Genomic DNA, 12537 nt, shown 5'->3' on the forward strand with positions numbered 1-12537 from the left:
ATTATATTTTAGAAAATAATTGAATAATTAGTTATAATTTGAATATATTATACTATTTGAAAAAGTATCAGATTCCGCTGGGCAGTTTGGGACAATCATGTTGTATTTTCCTCAAACAGTTAAGGGGTTAAAACATCGAGACTGCCGAAATAAAAAAACACGTATCAAATATTTGTTAATTATCTATCAAATTTCTATTGGGAGAAGTCAATCCCGACGTGGCACTTGGGTAGTGTTACTTCTAAGTACAAATTGTGAACTCAAATCTGTTTAACCTCGACGATCGCAAGCCACGGAGTATCGCTACTGAGACACATACCATCCAAACTATCTGTTATAAGGATAAATTATTTTTCACAATTTTTCTTTTTTTCTCGATAGTTAGGTTATTTAGGTTTTTAAGCCTAACATAAGACTAATTAAGTCATAAAGTAACTCGCTCAATTTTTACGGATTCATTTAGAATTGTAACTATAATTTCTCAGTTAAATTATATAGGGAAGCTTTAAAGTTTAAGGAGATATTAGATTAAGTTGATATTTCAGTACGCCAGCGCTTGGGTAGTATAACTCCTTAAAAAATAATAGTTCTAATAGAAAAGTCAATTTACATTTTAATAGAATATAATAATTATTTTTTAAAATAAATAATAGGGAAAAAAGTTCAGTAGTAACAGCTTATCAAATCAGTAAAACCTCAGAAATCCGAGCAACGATTATCCGAGATTCCGGGTAATACGAGGCACATATCTTATAATATCTTTCATCAAAAACTTAAAAAATTGTGCATTAAGAACACTAAATTCTTCTATTTCAAGTACAATTCAATCAACTGGCAATTATTGTTTTCCTTGAGAGCAATAAAAAAATATCAACAGGAAATTCATCAGATGTTTAAAAAAATGTAATTAATTCCACATGAAAATCTATCGTCTGTTGCCACCAACAGGTATTCGATTTTTTGTAGGATTTTACATGAATATATCTTTCTTCAAACACGTAAAAAATTATGCATTAAAAACACTGAATTCTTCTATTTGAAGTACAATTGAATCAACAGGCAATTATTTTTTTTCTTGAGAGCAATAACAAATTTATACTTGAAATTCATCAGCTGTTTGAAAATAATTTAATCACATGAAAATTTATCGTCTGTTGTCACCAACAGGTATTCAATTTTCAGTAGGATTCTGTATGAATATATCTTTCTTCAAACACGTAAAAAATTATATATTAAAACACTAAATTCTTCTATTTGAAGTACAATTCAATCAACAGGCAATTATTGTTTTTCTTGAGAGCAATAACAAATTTATACTTGAAATTCATCAGCTGTTTGAAAAAATTTAATTACATGAAAATTTATCGTCTGTTGTCACCAACAGGTATTCAATTTTCAGTAGGATTCTGTATGAATATCAAAAAATTTAATTAATTCCACATGAAAATCTATCGTCTGTTGTCACCAACAGGTATTCGATTTTCAGTAGGATTTTACATGAATATATCTTTCTTCAAACACGTAAAAAATTATACATTAAAAACACTGAATTCTTCTACTTGCAGTACAATTCAATCAACAGGCAATTATTGTTTTTCTTGAGAGCAATAACAAATTTATTCTTGAAATTCATCAGCTGCTATCAAAAAATGTAATTAATTCCACATGAAAATCTATCGTCTGTTGTTACCAACAGGTATTCGATTTTCAGTAGGATTTTACATGAATATATTTTTCTTCAAACACGTAAAAAAATATGCATTAAAAACACTTAAGTCTTCTATTGAAGTACAATTCAATTAACAGGCAATTATTGTTTTTCTTGAGAGCAATAAAAAATATCAACAGGAAATTCATCAGATGTTTAAAAAATGTAATTAATTCCACATGAAAATCTATCGTCTGTTGTCACCAACAGGTATTCGATTTTCAGTAGGATTTTACATGAATATATCTTTCTTCAAACACGTAAAAAATTATGCATTAAAAACACTGTCATCTTCTATTTGAAGTACAATTCAATTAACAGGCAATTATTGTTTTTCTTGAAAGCAATAAAAAAATATCAACAGGAAATTCATCAGATGTTTAAAAAAATGTAATTAATTCCACATGAAAATCTATCGTCTGTTGCCACCAACAGGTATTCGATTTTTTGTAGGATTTTATATGAATATATTATTCTTCAAACACGTAAAAAATTATACATTAAAAACAATGAATTATTCTATTTGAAGTACAATTCAACCAAAAAGCAATTATTGTTTTTCTTGAGATTAATAACAAATTTATTCTTGAAATTCATCACCTGCTATCAAAAAATGTAATTAATTCCACATGAAAATCTATCGTCTGTTGTCACCAACAGGTATTCGATTTTCAGTAGGATTTTACATGAATATATCTTTCTTCAAACACGTGAAAAATTATGCATTAAAAACACTGAATTCTTCTATTTGAAGTACAATTGAATCAACAGGCAATTATTTTTTTTCTTGAGAGCAATAACAAATTTATACTTGAAATTCATCAGCTGTTTAAAAAAATTTAATTACATGAAAATTTATCATCTGTTGTCACCAACAGGTATTCGATTTTCAGTAGGATTTTACATGAATATATCTTTCTTCAAACACGTAAAAAATTATGCATTAAAAACACTGACATCTTCTATTTGAAGTACAATTCAATTAACAGGCAATTATTGTTTTTCTTGAAAGCAATAAAAAAATATCAACAGGAAATTCATCAGATGTTTAAAAAAATGTAATTAATTCCACATGAAAATCTATCGTCTGTTGCCACCAACAGGTATTCGATTTTTTGTAGGATTTTATATGAATATATTATTCTTCAAACACGTAAAAAATTATACATTAAAAACAATGAATTATTCTATTTGAAGTACAATTCAACCAAAAAGCAATTATTGTTTTTCTTGAGATTAATAACAAATTTATTCTTGAAATTCATCACCTGTTTTAAAAAAATGTAATTATTTTCACATGAAAATCTATCGTCTGTTGTTACCAACAGGTATTCGATTTTCAGTAGGATTTTACATGAATATATCTTTCTTCAAACACGTAAAAAATTATACATTAAAAACACTGAATTCTTCTACTTGAAGTACAATTCAATCAACAGGCAATTATTGTTTTTCTTGAGAGCAATAACAAATTTATTCTTGAAATTCATCAGCTGCTATAAAAAAATGTAATTAATTCCACATGAAAATCTATCGTCTGTTGTCACCAACAGGTATTCGATTTTCAGTAGGATTTTACATGAATATATCTTTCTTCAAACACGTAAAAAATTATGCATTAAAAACACTGAATTCTTCTATTTGAAGTACAATTGAATCAACAGGCAATTATTTTTTTTCTTGAGAGCAATAACAAATTTATACTTGAAATTCATTAGCTGTTTTAAAAAATTTAATTACATGAAAATTTATCGTCTGTTGTCACCAACAGGTATTCGATTTTCAGTAGGATTTTACATGAATATATCTTTCTTCAAACACGTAAAAAATTATGCATTAAAAACACTGAATTCTTCTATTTGAAGTACAATTGAATCAACAGGCAATTATTTTTTTTCTTGAGAGCAATAAAAAATTTATACTTGTAATTCATCAGCTGTTTAAAAAAATTTAATTACATGAAAATTTATCGTCTGTTGTCACCAACAGGTATTCAATTTTCAGTAGGATTCTGTATGAAAATCAAAAAATTTAATTAATTCCACATGAAAATCTATCGTCTGTTGTCACCAACAGGTATTCGATTTTCAGTAGGATTTTACATGAATATATCTTTCTTCAAACACGTAAAAAATTATGCATTAAAAACACTGACATCTTCTATTTGAAGTACAATTCAATTAACAGGCAATTATTGTTTTTCTTGAAAGCAATAAAAAAATATCAACAGGAAATTCATCAGATGTTTAAAAAAATGTAATTAATTCCACATGAAAATCTATCGTCTGTTGCCACCAACAGGTATTCGATTTTTTGTAGGATTTTATATGAATATATTATTCTTCAAACACGTAAAAAATTATGCATTAAAAACACTGAATTCTTCTATTTGAAGTACAATTGAATCAACAGGCAATTATTTTTTTTCTTGAGAGCAATAAAAAATTTATACTTGAAATTCATCAGTTGTTTAAAAAAATGTAATTAATTCCACATGAAAATCTATCGTCTGTTGTCACCAACAGGTATTCGATTTTCAGTAGGATTTTACATGAATATATCTTTCTTTAAACACGTAAAAAATTATGCATTAAAAACACTGAATTCTTCTATTTGAAGTACAATTGAATCAACAGGCAATTATTTTTTTTCTTGAGAGCAATAACAAATTTATACTTGAAATTCATCAGCTGTTTAAAAAAATTTAATTACATGAAAATTTATCGTCTGTTGTCACCAACAGGTATTCGATTTTCAGTAGGATTTTACATGAATATATCTTTCTTCAAACACGTAAAAAATTATGCATTAAAAACACTGAATTCTTCTATTTGAAGTACAATTGAATCAACAGGCAATTATTTTTTTTCTTGAGAGCAATAAAAAATTTATACTTGAAATTCATCAGCTGTTTAAAAAAATTTAATTACATGAAAATTTATCGTCTGTTGTCACCAACAGGTATTCAATTTTCAGTAGGATTCTGTATGAATATTAAAAAATTTAATTAATTCCACATGAAAATCTATCGTCTGTTGTCACCAACAGGTATTCGATTTTCAGTAGGATTTTACATGAATATATCTTTCTTCAAACACGTAAAAAATTATGCATTAAAAACACTGACATCTTCTATTTGAAGTACAATTCAATTAACAGGCAATTATTGTTTTTCTTGAGAGCAATAACAAATTTATTCTTGAAATTCATCAGCTGCTATCAAAAAATGTAATTAATTCCACATGAAAATCTATCGTCTGTTGTTACCAACAGGTATTCGATTTTCAGTAGGATTTTACATGAATATATTTTTCTTCAAACACGTAAAAAATTATGCATTAAAAACACTGAAGTCTTCTATTGAAGTACAATTCAATTAACAGGCAATTATTGTTTTTCTTGAGAGCAATAAAAAATATCAACAGGAAATTCATCAGATGTTTAAAAAATGTAATTAATTCCACATGAAAATCTATCGTCTGTTGCCACCAACAGGTATTCGATTTTTTGTAGGATTTTATATGAATATATCATTCTTCAAACACGTAAAAAATTATACATAAAAACACTGAATTCTTCTACTTGAAGTACAATTCAATCAACAGGCAATTATTGTTTTTCTTGAGAGCAATAACAAATTTATTCTTGAAATTCATCACCTGCTATCAAAAAATGTAATTAATTCCACATGAAAATCTATCGTCTGTTGTCACCAACAGGTATTCGATTTTCAGTAGGATTTTACATGAATATATCTTTCTTCAAACACGTAAAAAATTATGCATTAAAAACACTGAATTCTTCTATTTGAAGTACAATTGAATCAACAGGCAATTATTTTTTTTCTTGAGAGCAATAACAAATTTATACTTGAAATTCATCAGCTGTTTAAAAAAATTTAATTACATGAAAATTTATCGTCTGTTGTCACCAACAGGTATTCGATTTTCAGTAGGATTTTACATGAATATATCTTTCTTCAAACACGTAAAAAATTATGCATTAAAAACACTGAATTCTTCTATTTGAAGTACAATTGAATCAACAGGCAATTATTTTTTTTCTTGAGAGCAATAAAAAATTTATACTTGAAATTCATCAGCTGTTTAAAAAAATTTAATTACATGAAAATTTATCGTCTGTTGTCACCAACAGGTATTCAATTTTCAGTAGGATTCTGTATGAATATCAAAAAATTTAATTAATTCCACATGAAAATCTATCGTCTGTTGTCACCAACAGGTATTCGATTTTCAGTAGGATTTTACATGAATATATCTTTCTTCAAACACGTAAAAAATTATGCATTAAAAACACTGACATCTTCTATTTGAAGTACAATTCAATTAACAGGCAATTATTGTTTTTCTTGAAAGCAATAAAAAAATATCAACAGGAAATTCATCAGATGTTTAAAAAAATGTAATTAATTCCACATGAAAATCTATCGTCTGTTGCCACCAACAGGTATTCGATTTTTTGTAGGATTTTATATGAATATATTATTCTTCAAACACGTAAAAAATTATACATTAAAAACAATGAATTATTCTATTTGAAGTACAATTCAACCAAAAAGCAATTATTGTTTTTCTAGAGATTAATAACAAATTTATTCTTGAAATTCATCACCTGATATCAAAAAATGTAATTATTTTCACATGAAAATCTATCGTCTGTTGTCACCAACAGGTATTCGATTTTCAGTAGGATTTTACATGAATATATCTTTCTTCAAACACGTAAAAAATTATACATTAAAAACACTGAATTCTTCTACTTGAAGTACAATTCAATCAACAGGCAATTATTGTTTTTCTTGAGAGCAATAACAAATTTATTCTTGAAATTCATCAGCTGCTATAAAAAAATTTAATTAATTCCACGTGAAAATCTATCGTCTGTTGTCACCAACAGGTATTCGATTTTCAGTAGGATTTTACATGAATATATCTTTCTTCAAACACGTAAAAAATTATACATTAAAAACACTGAATTCTTCTACTTGAAGTACAATTCAATCAACAGGCAATTATTGTTTTTCTTGAGAGCAATAACAAATTTATTCTTGAAATTCATCAGCTGCTATCAAAAATGTAATTAATTCCACATAAAAATCTATCGTCTGTTGTCACCAACAGGTATTCAATTTTCAGTAGGAGTCTGTATGAATATATCTTTCTTCAAACACGTAAAAAATTATATATTAAAACACTGAATTCTTCTATTTGAAGTACAATTGAATCAACAATCAAATTATCTTTTTTTCTTGAGAGCAATAAAAAAATATCAACAGGAAATTCATTAGCTGTTTTAAAAAAATTTAATTAATTCCACATGAAAATTTATTGTCTGTTGTCACCATTAGGTATTCAATATCTTTCTTCAATCACGTAAAAAATTATACATTAAAAACATTGAATTTTTCTATCTCCAGCTGAATTCGAATTTGATCATAATATTGTTAGAGTATTTTAGGTCATTTTCTTCGTTTTTTACAAAAAGGAGTTTGTGTTTTATATGGAAGAAAATATTTGATTAAGAATTCACAAATATTAAAATAAAATTTACGAACTATTGTTTTCTATTGTATACTTTTTTACCCTAGCTAAAAATTTAGGGTTAAGTTTTGAATATTAAGTATAAATTAATATATATATATATATATATATATATATATATATATATTTATAAAATGTATAACTGTTTCAAAAATTATATTTAATTTTTAAGATAACGAGTGAACATTTATTTATTATTTGTTTAAGTAACTTTTAAGTAGTTTGTCTTAACGATTACAACAATACGCTTAATATTTATAAGTAGTTTGTCTTAATGATTATAACAATATGATTAATAGTTTTTATGTTTGTGAATTAATAATTGATGGTATTCAGAAATAACGGGCTTGAATCTGTTAGATAAGTATCGAGGTGATAGAGATCGACGTGATATTGGTTCAGAAGATTTTTAACGTCTGTTTAAGTCTCTCCTTAAATATCTAGTGGAGGAAGAAAATTTTTCTGGACTCTCAGGAGTGTTCCTTCTTAGGTTTGATCGGTTAAAATAATATTGAGGAGAACAAGAACGTGACCTTCTCCTTGGAGATTGAAAATCATAATCTGGATCCCTTGAAGAAAATCGAGAATAATCGAATGATCTTATTGGGTGATTTTCATGATATTCATGACATTCATGACAATTTTTTGACAAATCTCTGGACGAGTATCGAGAGGAGCAAGGGCGACTTGATTTCTCTATTGGTAAATCTAAATGTCTGTTTGATTCTCTTGATATATTATGAGGAGAATGTGGTTCTCTAGAAGAGTAACTTGAATATTCTGAACATTCAGGAGCATTCACCCATGATTGTAAAGGACTTGAGAAGCGTTTGGGAGAATGAGAACGTCCAGGTATTGCACTTGAACAGTATGAGGATTTATCTAATTCTGTTGATAAATGTCGAAAATCGGTTAGATTCATTGAGTCACTGAATTGTTCTAAACTCTCAGAAGCATCCATTGACCGTTGCAATTTGCGCGATAAGTATTGAGGGGAACGAGAATGACGTAATAGTTGTCTTGAAGAGTCTAGAAACTTGTCTGATTCTCTGGACAAGTATTGAGAATTAGTGGATAATTCTGATAGGTGATTATGATAAGTTGAATGATCAAGAGTACTTCTGGATAGTTGAAATTGGTTTGAAGAATATCGAGGAGAATAAGGACGTGATGTTTTCTGAAAATTCAAATGGTTTTCTGTATTTCTTGTTAAATTTTTAGGTGCAAAAATAAAATCTTCTGCTTTATTTGAATATTCTGAATGCTGAGGATCGTTTGATATTTTCGATTGACTCAAATAGTGTCGAGGAGAACGGGATCGACGTGTTGATTTTCTAGGTGATTCATTAAATGAGTATCTAGGGGAACGAGAACGATTTTAAAGCGTCCTAGATGATTTAATGTATGTGTTTGACTCTTTCGAAGAGGAACATATTCCTTTATTTGAGTTGTTGTTGTATTTTAAACATTCAGGAGAAATTTCCGATTGTTTTATTCGGTTCGAAAAATATTGAGGAGATCGAGAATAAGGTGTTTTTGATAAATATCGTGATGAACTATAAGGTTTTCTTTCGTGACTGGAATATTCTGAACGTTCTGGAATTTTTCTTAATATATGCAATTCAGTAGGTGATGGCGAACGACATGATTTTTCACTCGATGAACCTTTATATGTTTCTGATTTTCTCGACAAACGTTCAGGGAAATCGGACAGCGAAATTGGACGTGATATTGTTTTCGGTGAATCTGAATATCGATCTAAAGCGTCATACATATATTGAGGAGAACGTGATAAATTTGCTGAATGATTTCTGTATTCTAAATATTCTAAATATTCAGGAGAATATTCTCTACATCGCATTTGATTTGAAGAATATCTAGAAGATCGTGAACTATGTGATGTCCTTTTTGGGGATTCCGAACGATAGTCTGAATCTCTACATCTAGATAATTTTGTTTGAGGATTAAAACTCTCTGAAAAATTGTCAGCAATTTTTGATTCGTTTAATTTGTTTGACGAATATTGAGGGGAACGAGAATGATTTGAAGTTCTCTTTAATTTCATTTTGCTAGTTACATCCGTTAATGTACATCGAAAGGTAGAAGATGGTTTCATATTGTGAATTGACGATTGAATTTGGCTTGATAAGCATTGTGAATTATTAAATTGAGTTCTTGTGGGTGATAATGATTTAAATCTTCTAGTTGAATGCAGCAAAGGTTTTTTGGGAAAATAGGAGTGATTTGATAAGCAATCAGGGTAGAGCAAAGACTGTAAATTAATGGATGGCTCATTTAATTTTTTCAAAAGTCTAAATATTTGTGAACGTATTGTTCTTTTGTCTGTTTTGTTATCAGTTTCGAAATTTTCGTCTAAATTTATCGAAGTATCGACAGTATTTGGTTGCAAGTCTTTTGAAACAAGTGAATCGCATGATGTAGTTTCAAGAGGTTCTAATTCAACTAAAGGTTTAGAAATCGGTGGTGTACTTTTTAAAGATTTTAAATCCTCAGAAGATTTTGAACCCTGTAGTACATTTTTTGGTGACTGCAAATCTTTTAAAACGAGCGAATCGCGTGATATAATTTTGAGTGGTTCTAATTCACCAGGAGGTTTTAAAGATTTGGAACTCTGTGTTATATTTTTCGATGATGGTAAATTTTTTGAAATGAGTGAAGTATTTTGTGAAGATTGTGGATCATCTACTTGTTGTCTAGTAAATGACGTATTGTTTAACAATTTCAAATTATCACAAGATTTCGAACGCTGTTGTGTATTTTTCAGTGATTGTAAATTCTGAAAAATTAATGAACGCTCTTTTGTATCATTTGGCTTTTGCAAAGATTGCTTACTATAACCTGGTGTTTGTTGTGATACATCTAAATTTTTTAAAATCACTGAACTGTGATTTGCACTTTGTGATAAGGGGATATCGTTAAAGGATTGTAAACCGTGTGGTTTATTTTTTGATAACTGTGAATCTTCTAAAGGCTGTAAAATCTGATGCGTAATTTTCAATGATTGCAAATTTTCTAAAGTTTGAAGCGGTTTTTTTAAAGATTGAAACTCCCCTGAAGGTTGTAACTTTGATAGTTTGTCCTTTGAAGATTGTATTGATAAATTTAGTGAAGGATTGACTTGAGTTAATGTAGATGATGGAGAATCGTTCATTGTTTTTTCATTTCTTCCATGATGATTTTCAGAATTGTTGATTAATTTTGGTTCTTTAATTTCTGTAATTCATAAAAGATATATAAATAATTATTATTTTGTACCTTATGAATAATCCCTTAATATAATTTTTATTTTTTTTAATTAAAAAAGAATTATCATAAATTAAATCATTTAATCATAAATTAAACGCATTTGGAAATTCTATGCTTTTTTATTTTAAAATTTGAAGGTTTTCATCAATCTTTTTGAGTTATTATAATTAATGTATTAGGATGATTGTTATAACCTTAGTTTTTAAGTTAAGTATGTTCTTTTACCCAGTGGGAGGTTACTTCTCGATATCTCTCGTGGGGACTGAGGGGGCGAACCCTTCAAAAAAGGGTCGGCCGCTAGAAACCGAATCTTCTGTGTTTCGCTGGGCAAAGTCCCAGGGTACAGGGATTTAGAGGGATATTGAGAGAGACGGGATAGACAGAGGCTTAACCGCGGGTCCATTCTGAAGACTTACTTCTGGAGGAGTCTGACCAAGAAAAAACCCTTCCATGGTTACATTGGCTGTGCCATGGCGATTGTGGTGCGAGTCTCGGCCACTTAATCCGTGATGATCTCGTGTCCATGGATGAATAATACCAAGGTTACCAAATCCGTCGGGTTCTTCCGTGGGGGTGGACGGGGGACAACCATCGCTGGGCATTACTTTGCTCTCGTAAAGTTTGGGAACGGTTGTGTTACAGGAGGGTCCCGTCTTCTAGACGAATCGTCCCTGTGGTGGGGCTCGAATAGACCCGGTAAGAAGCGAGGAATTGAAAAGAATTCAAAAGTTCATTTCTTTTGAATGGGCGAATTTCCAAAATAATTCAATTCCTCAGTGAAGCAAGGAAAAGTAGCAAAATCTATTATTCTTAATTGACTTCATCAAAATATGAAACGCGCATTCAAAAGAGTGAGAGAGTACAACAAATCAGTAGAAATTTCTATTCCATTGAATTGCTTTACTATAACTCAATATTTCACTTGAAAAAAAGGTTCGGTTTTGAAAACTTGACGTTAAACATTGAACACTTGAAAATTTCTTTCATTTATTTCAATAAGAGAATTTTTTATTTTATCGTAAGCACTGTGCGTTTTAACCATATTTTCATTTTAATAATTTAGCACTGAAATCACAATGAAATTCACACAACGCGAAAAATAACTAGAGGAGCTCCTACAAATAATTAGAAAGATTAGGCTTTTTCAAATTGTTTGTCAAAAGTTCTATTCCTTTTAATGCGTTTATAAAATTCGAAGCAGTCAATTGAAAAGAATAAACATTTCTATTCGTTTGAATTGACTACGTAGAATCGCTTAAAGTCGATTGAAAAGAAGAGCTCTATTTCTTATTTTTTTTCAATTCGCTTTTACAAGATTTACTTTGTCGATTCAAAAGGATAGGATTCTATATTTTTTTGGAACGTTGAGAAGCAGAAAAATTTTTTGCGCATTCAAAAAAAATTGAAACTCTTAATTCTTTTTTATCATCTCATTTACACGAGTAATAGAGAATAATTATTTTTTATGATATTTTGCTGTTCACAGAGGAATTAGGTTTTTTTGGAAATTCGACTATTCCGAAATATTAAAAAATCCTCGTTTAACAGAATATTTCTGGAAATTTAATCTTTTTCTATTCCTCGCTTCTTACTGGGGAGTTATCTTAAACGAGACTCTGAGATACCAGGCGAACTCTCAGATGTATTTTAGCCTTATCCTTGAATACAGGCTCTTCTAGAATTGACTTTCTTTCCTCTTTTTTCGTGGGATCAAAAATGGATACTACAAACTTGCAAAATTTAAATTCTAAATATGCGAGTGTTAAAGAGTCCTCTTTGAGGGATCTGAATGCTGGCATGGAGGCTACGCTTGGAGCTGGGGTGGGGACCGCAGGGGACCCAAACTTGCAACAAGTAGATAGGGTACAGCAACATGATGATGATGGCTAATCTTGACCAATTAAGGGTCGCCACGATACATGGTGAGATGGAGGGGGACGAAGTATCCCCTCCATCTCACCCTATCCTCACTTTGGAGAGGTTTCCCTCACTAGGGAAGCG

General features: G+C 29.3%; 1 protein-coding gene across 1 annotated transcript in view; it reads right to left on the minus strand.

Moving 5' to 3' along the window:
• The window catches only part of LOC122499978 (transcription factor SPT20 homolog), a 166602-nt gene that overhangs the window by 23214 nt on the left and 130851 nt on the right, over positions 1 to 12537 (minus strand). The gene's annotated exons all lie outside the window — the stretch shown is intronic.

Source organism: Leptopilina heterotoma, unplaced genomic scaffold (assembly GCF_015476425.1).
Source record: "Leptopilina heterotoma isolate Lh14 unplaced genomic scaffold, ASM1547642v1 Lhet_180, whole genome shotgun sequence".
In the NCBI taxonomy this organism is placed as follows: Eukaryota; Metazoa; Arthropoda; class Insecta; order Hymenoptera; family Figitidae; genus Leptopilina; species Leptopilina heterotoma.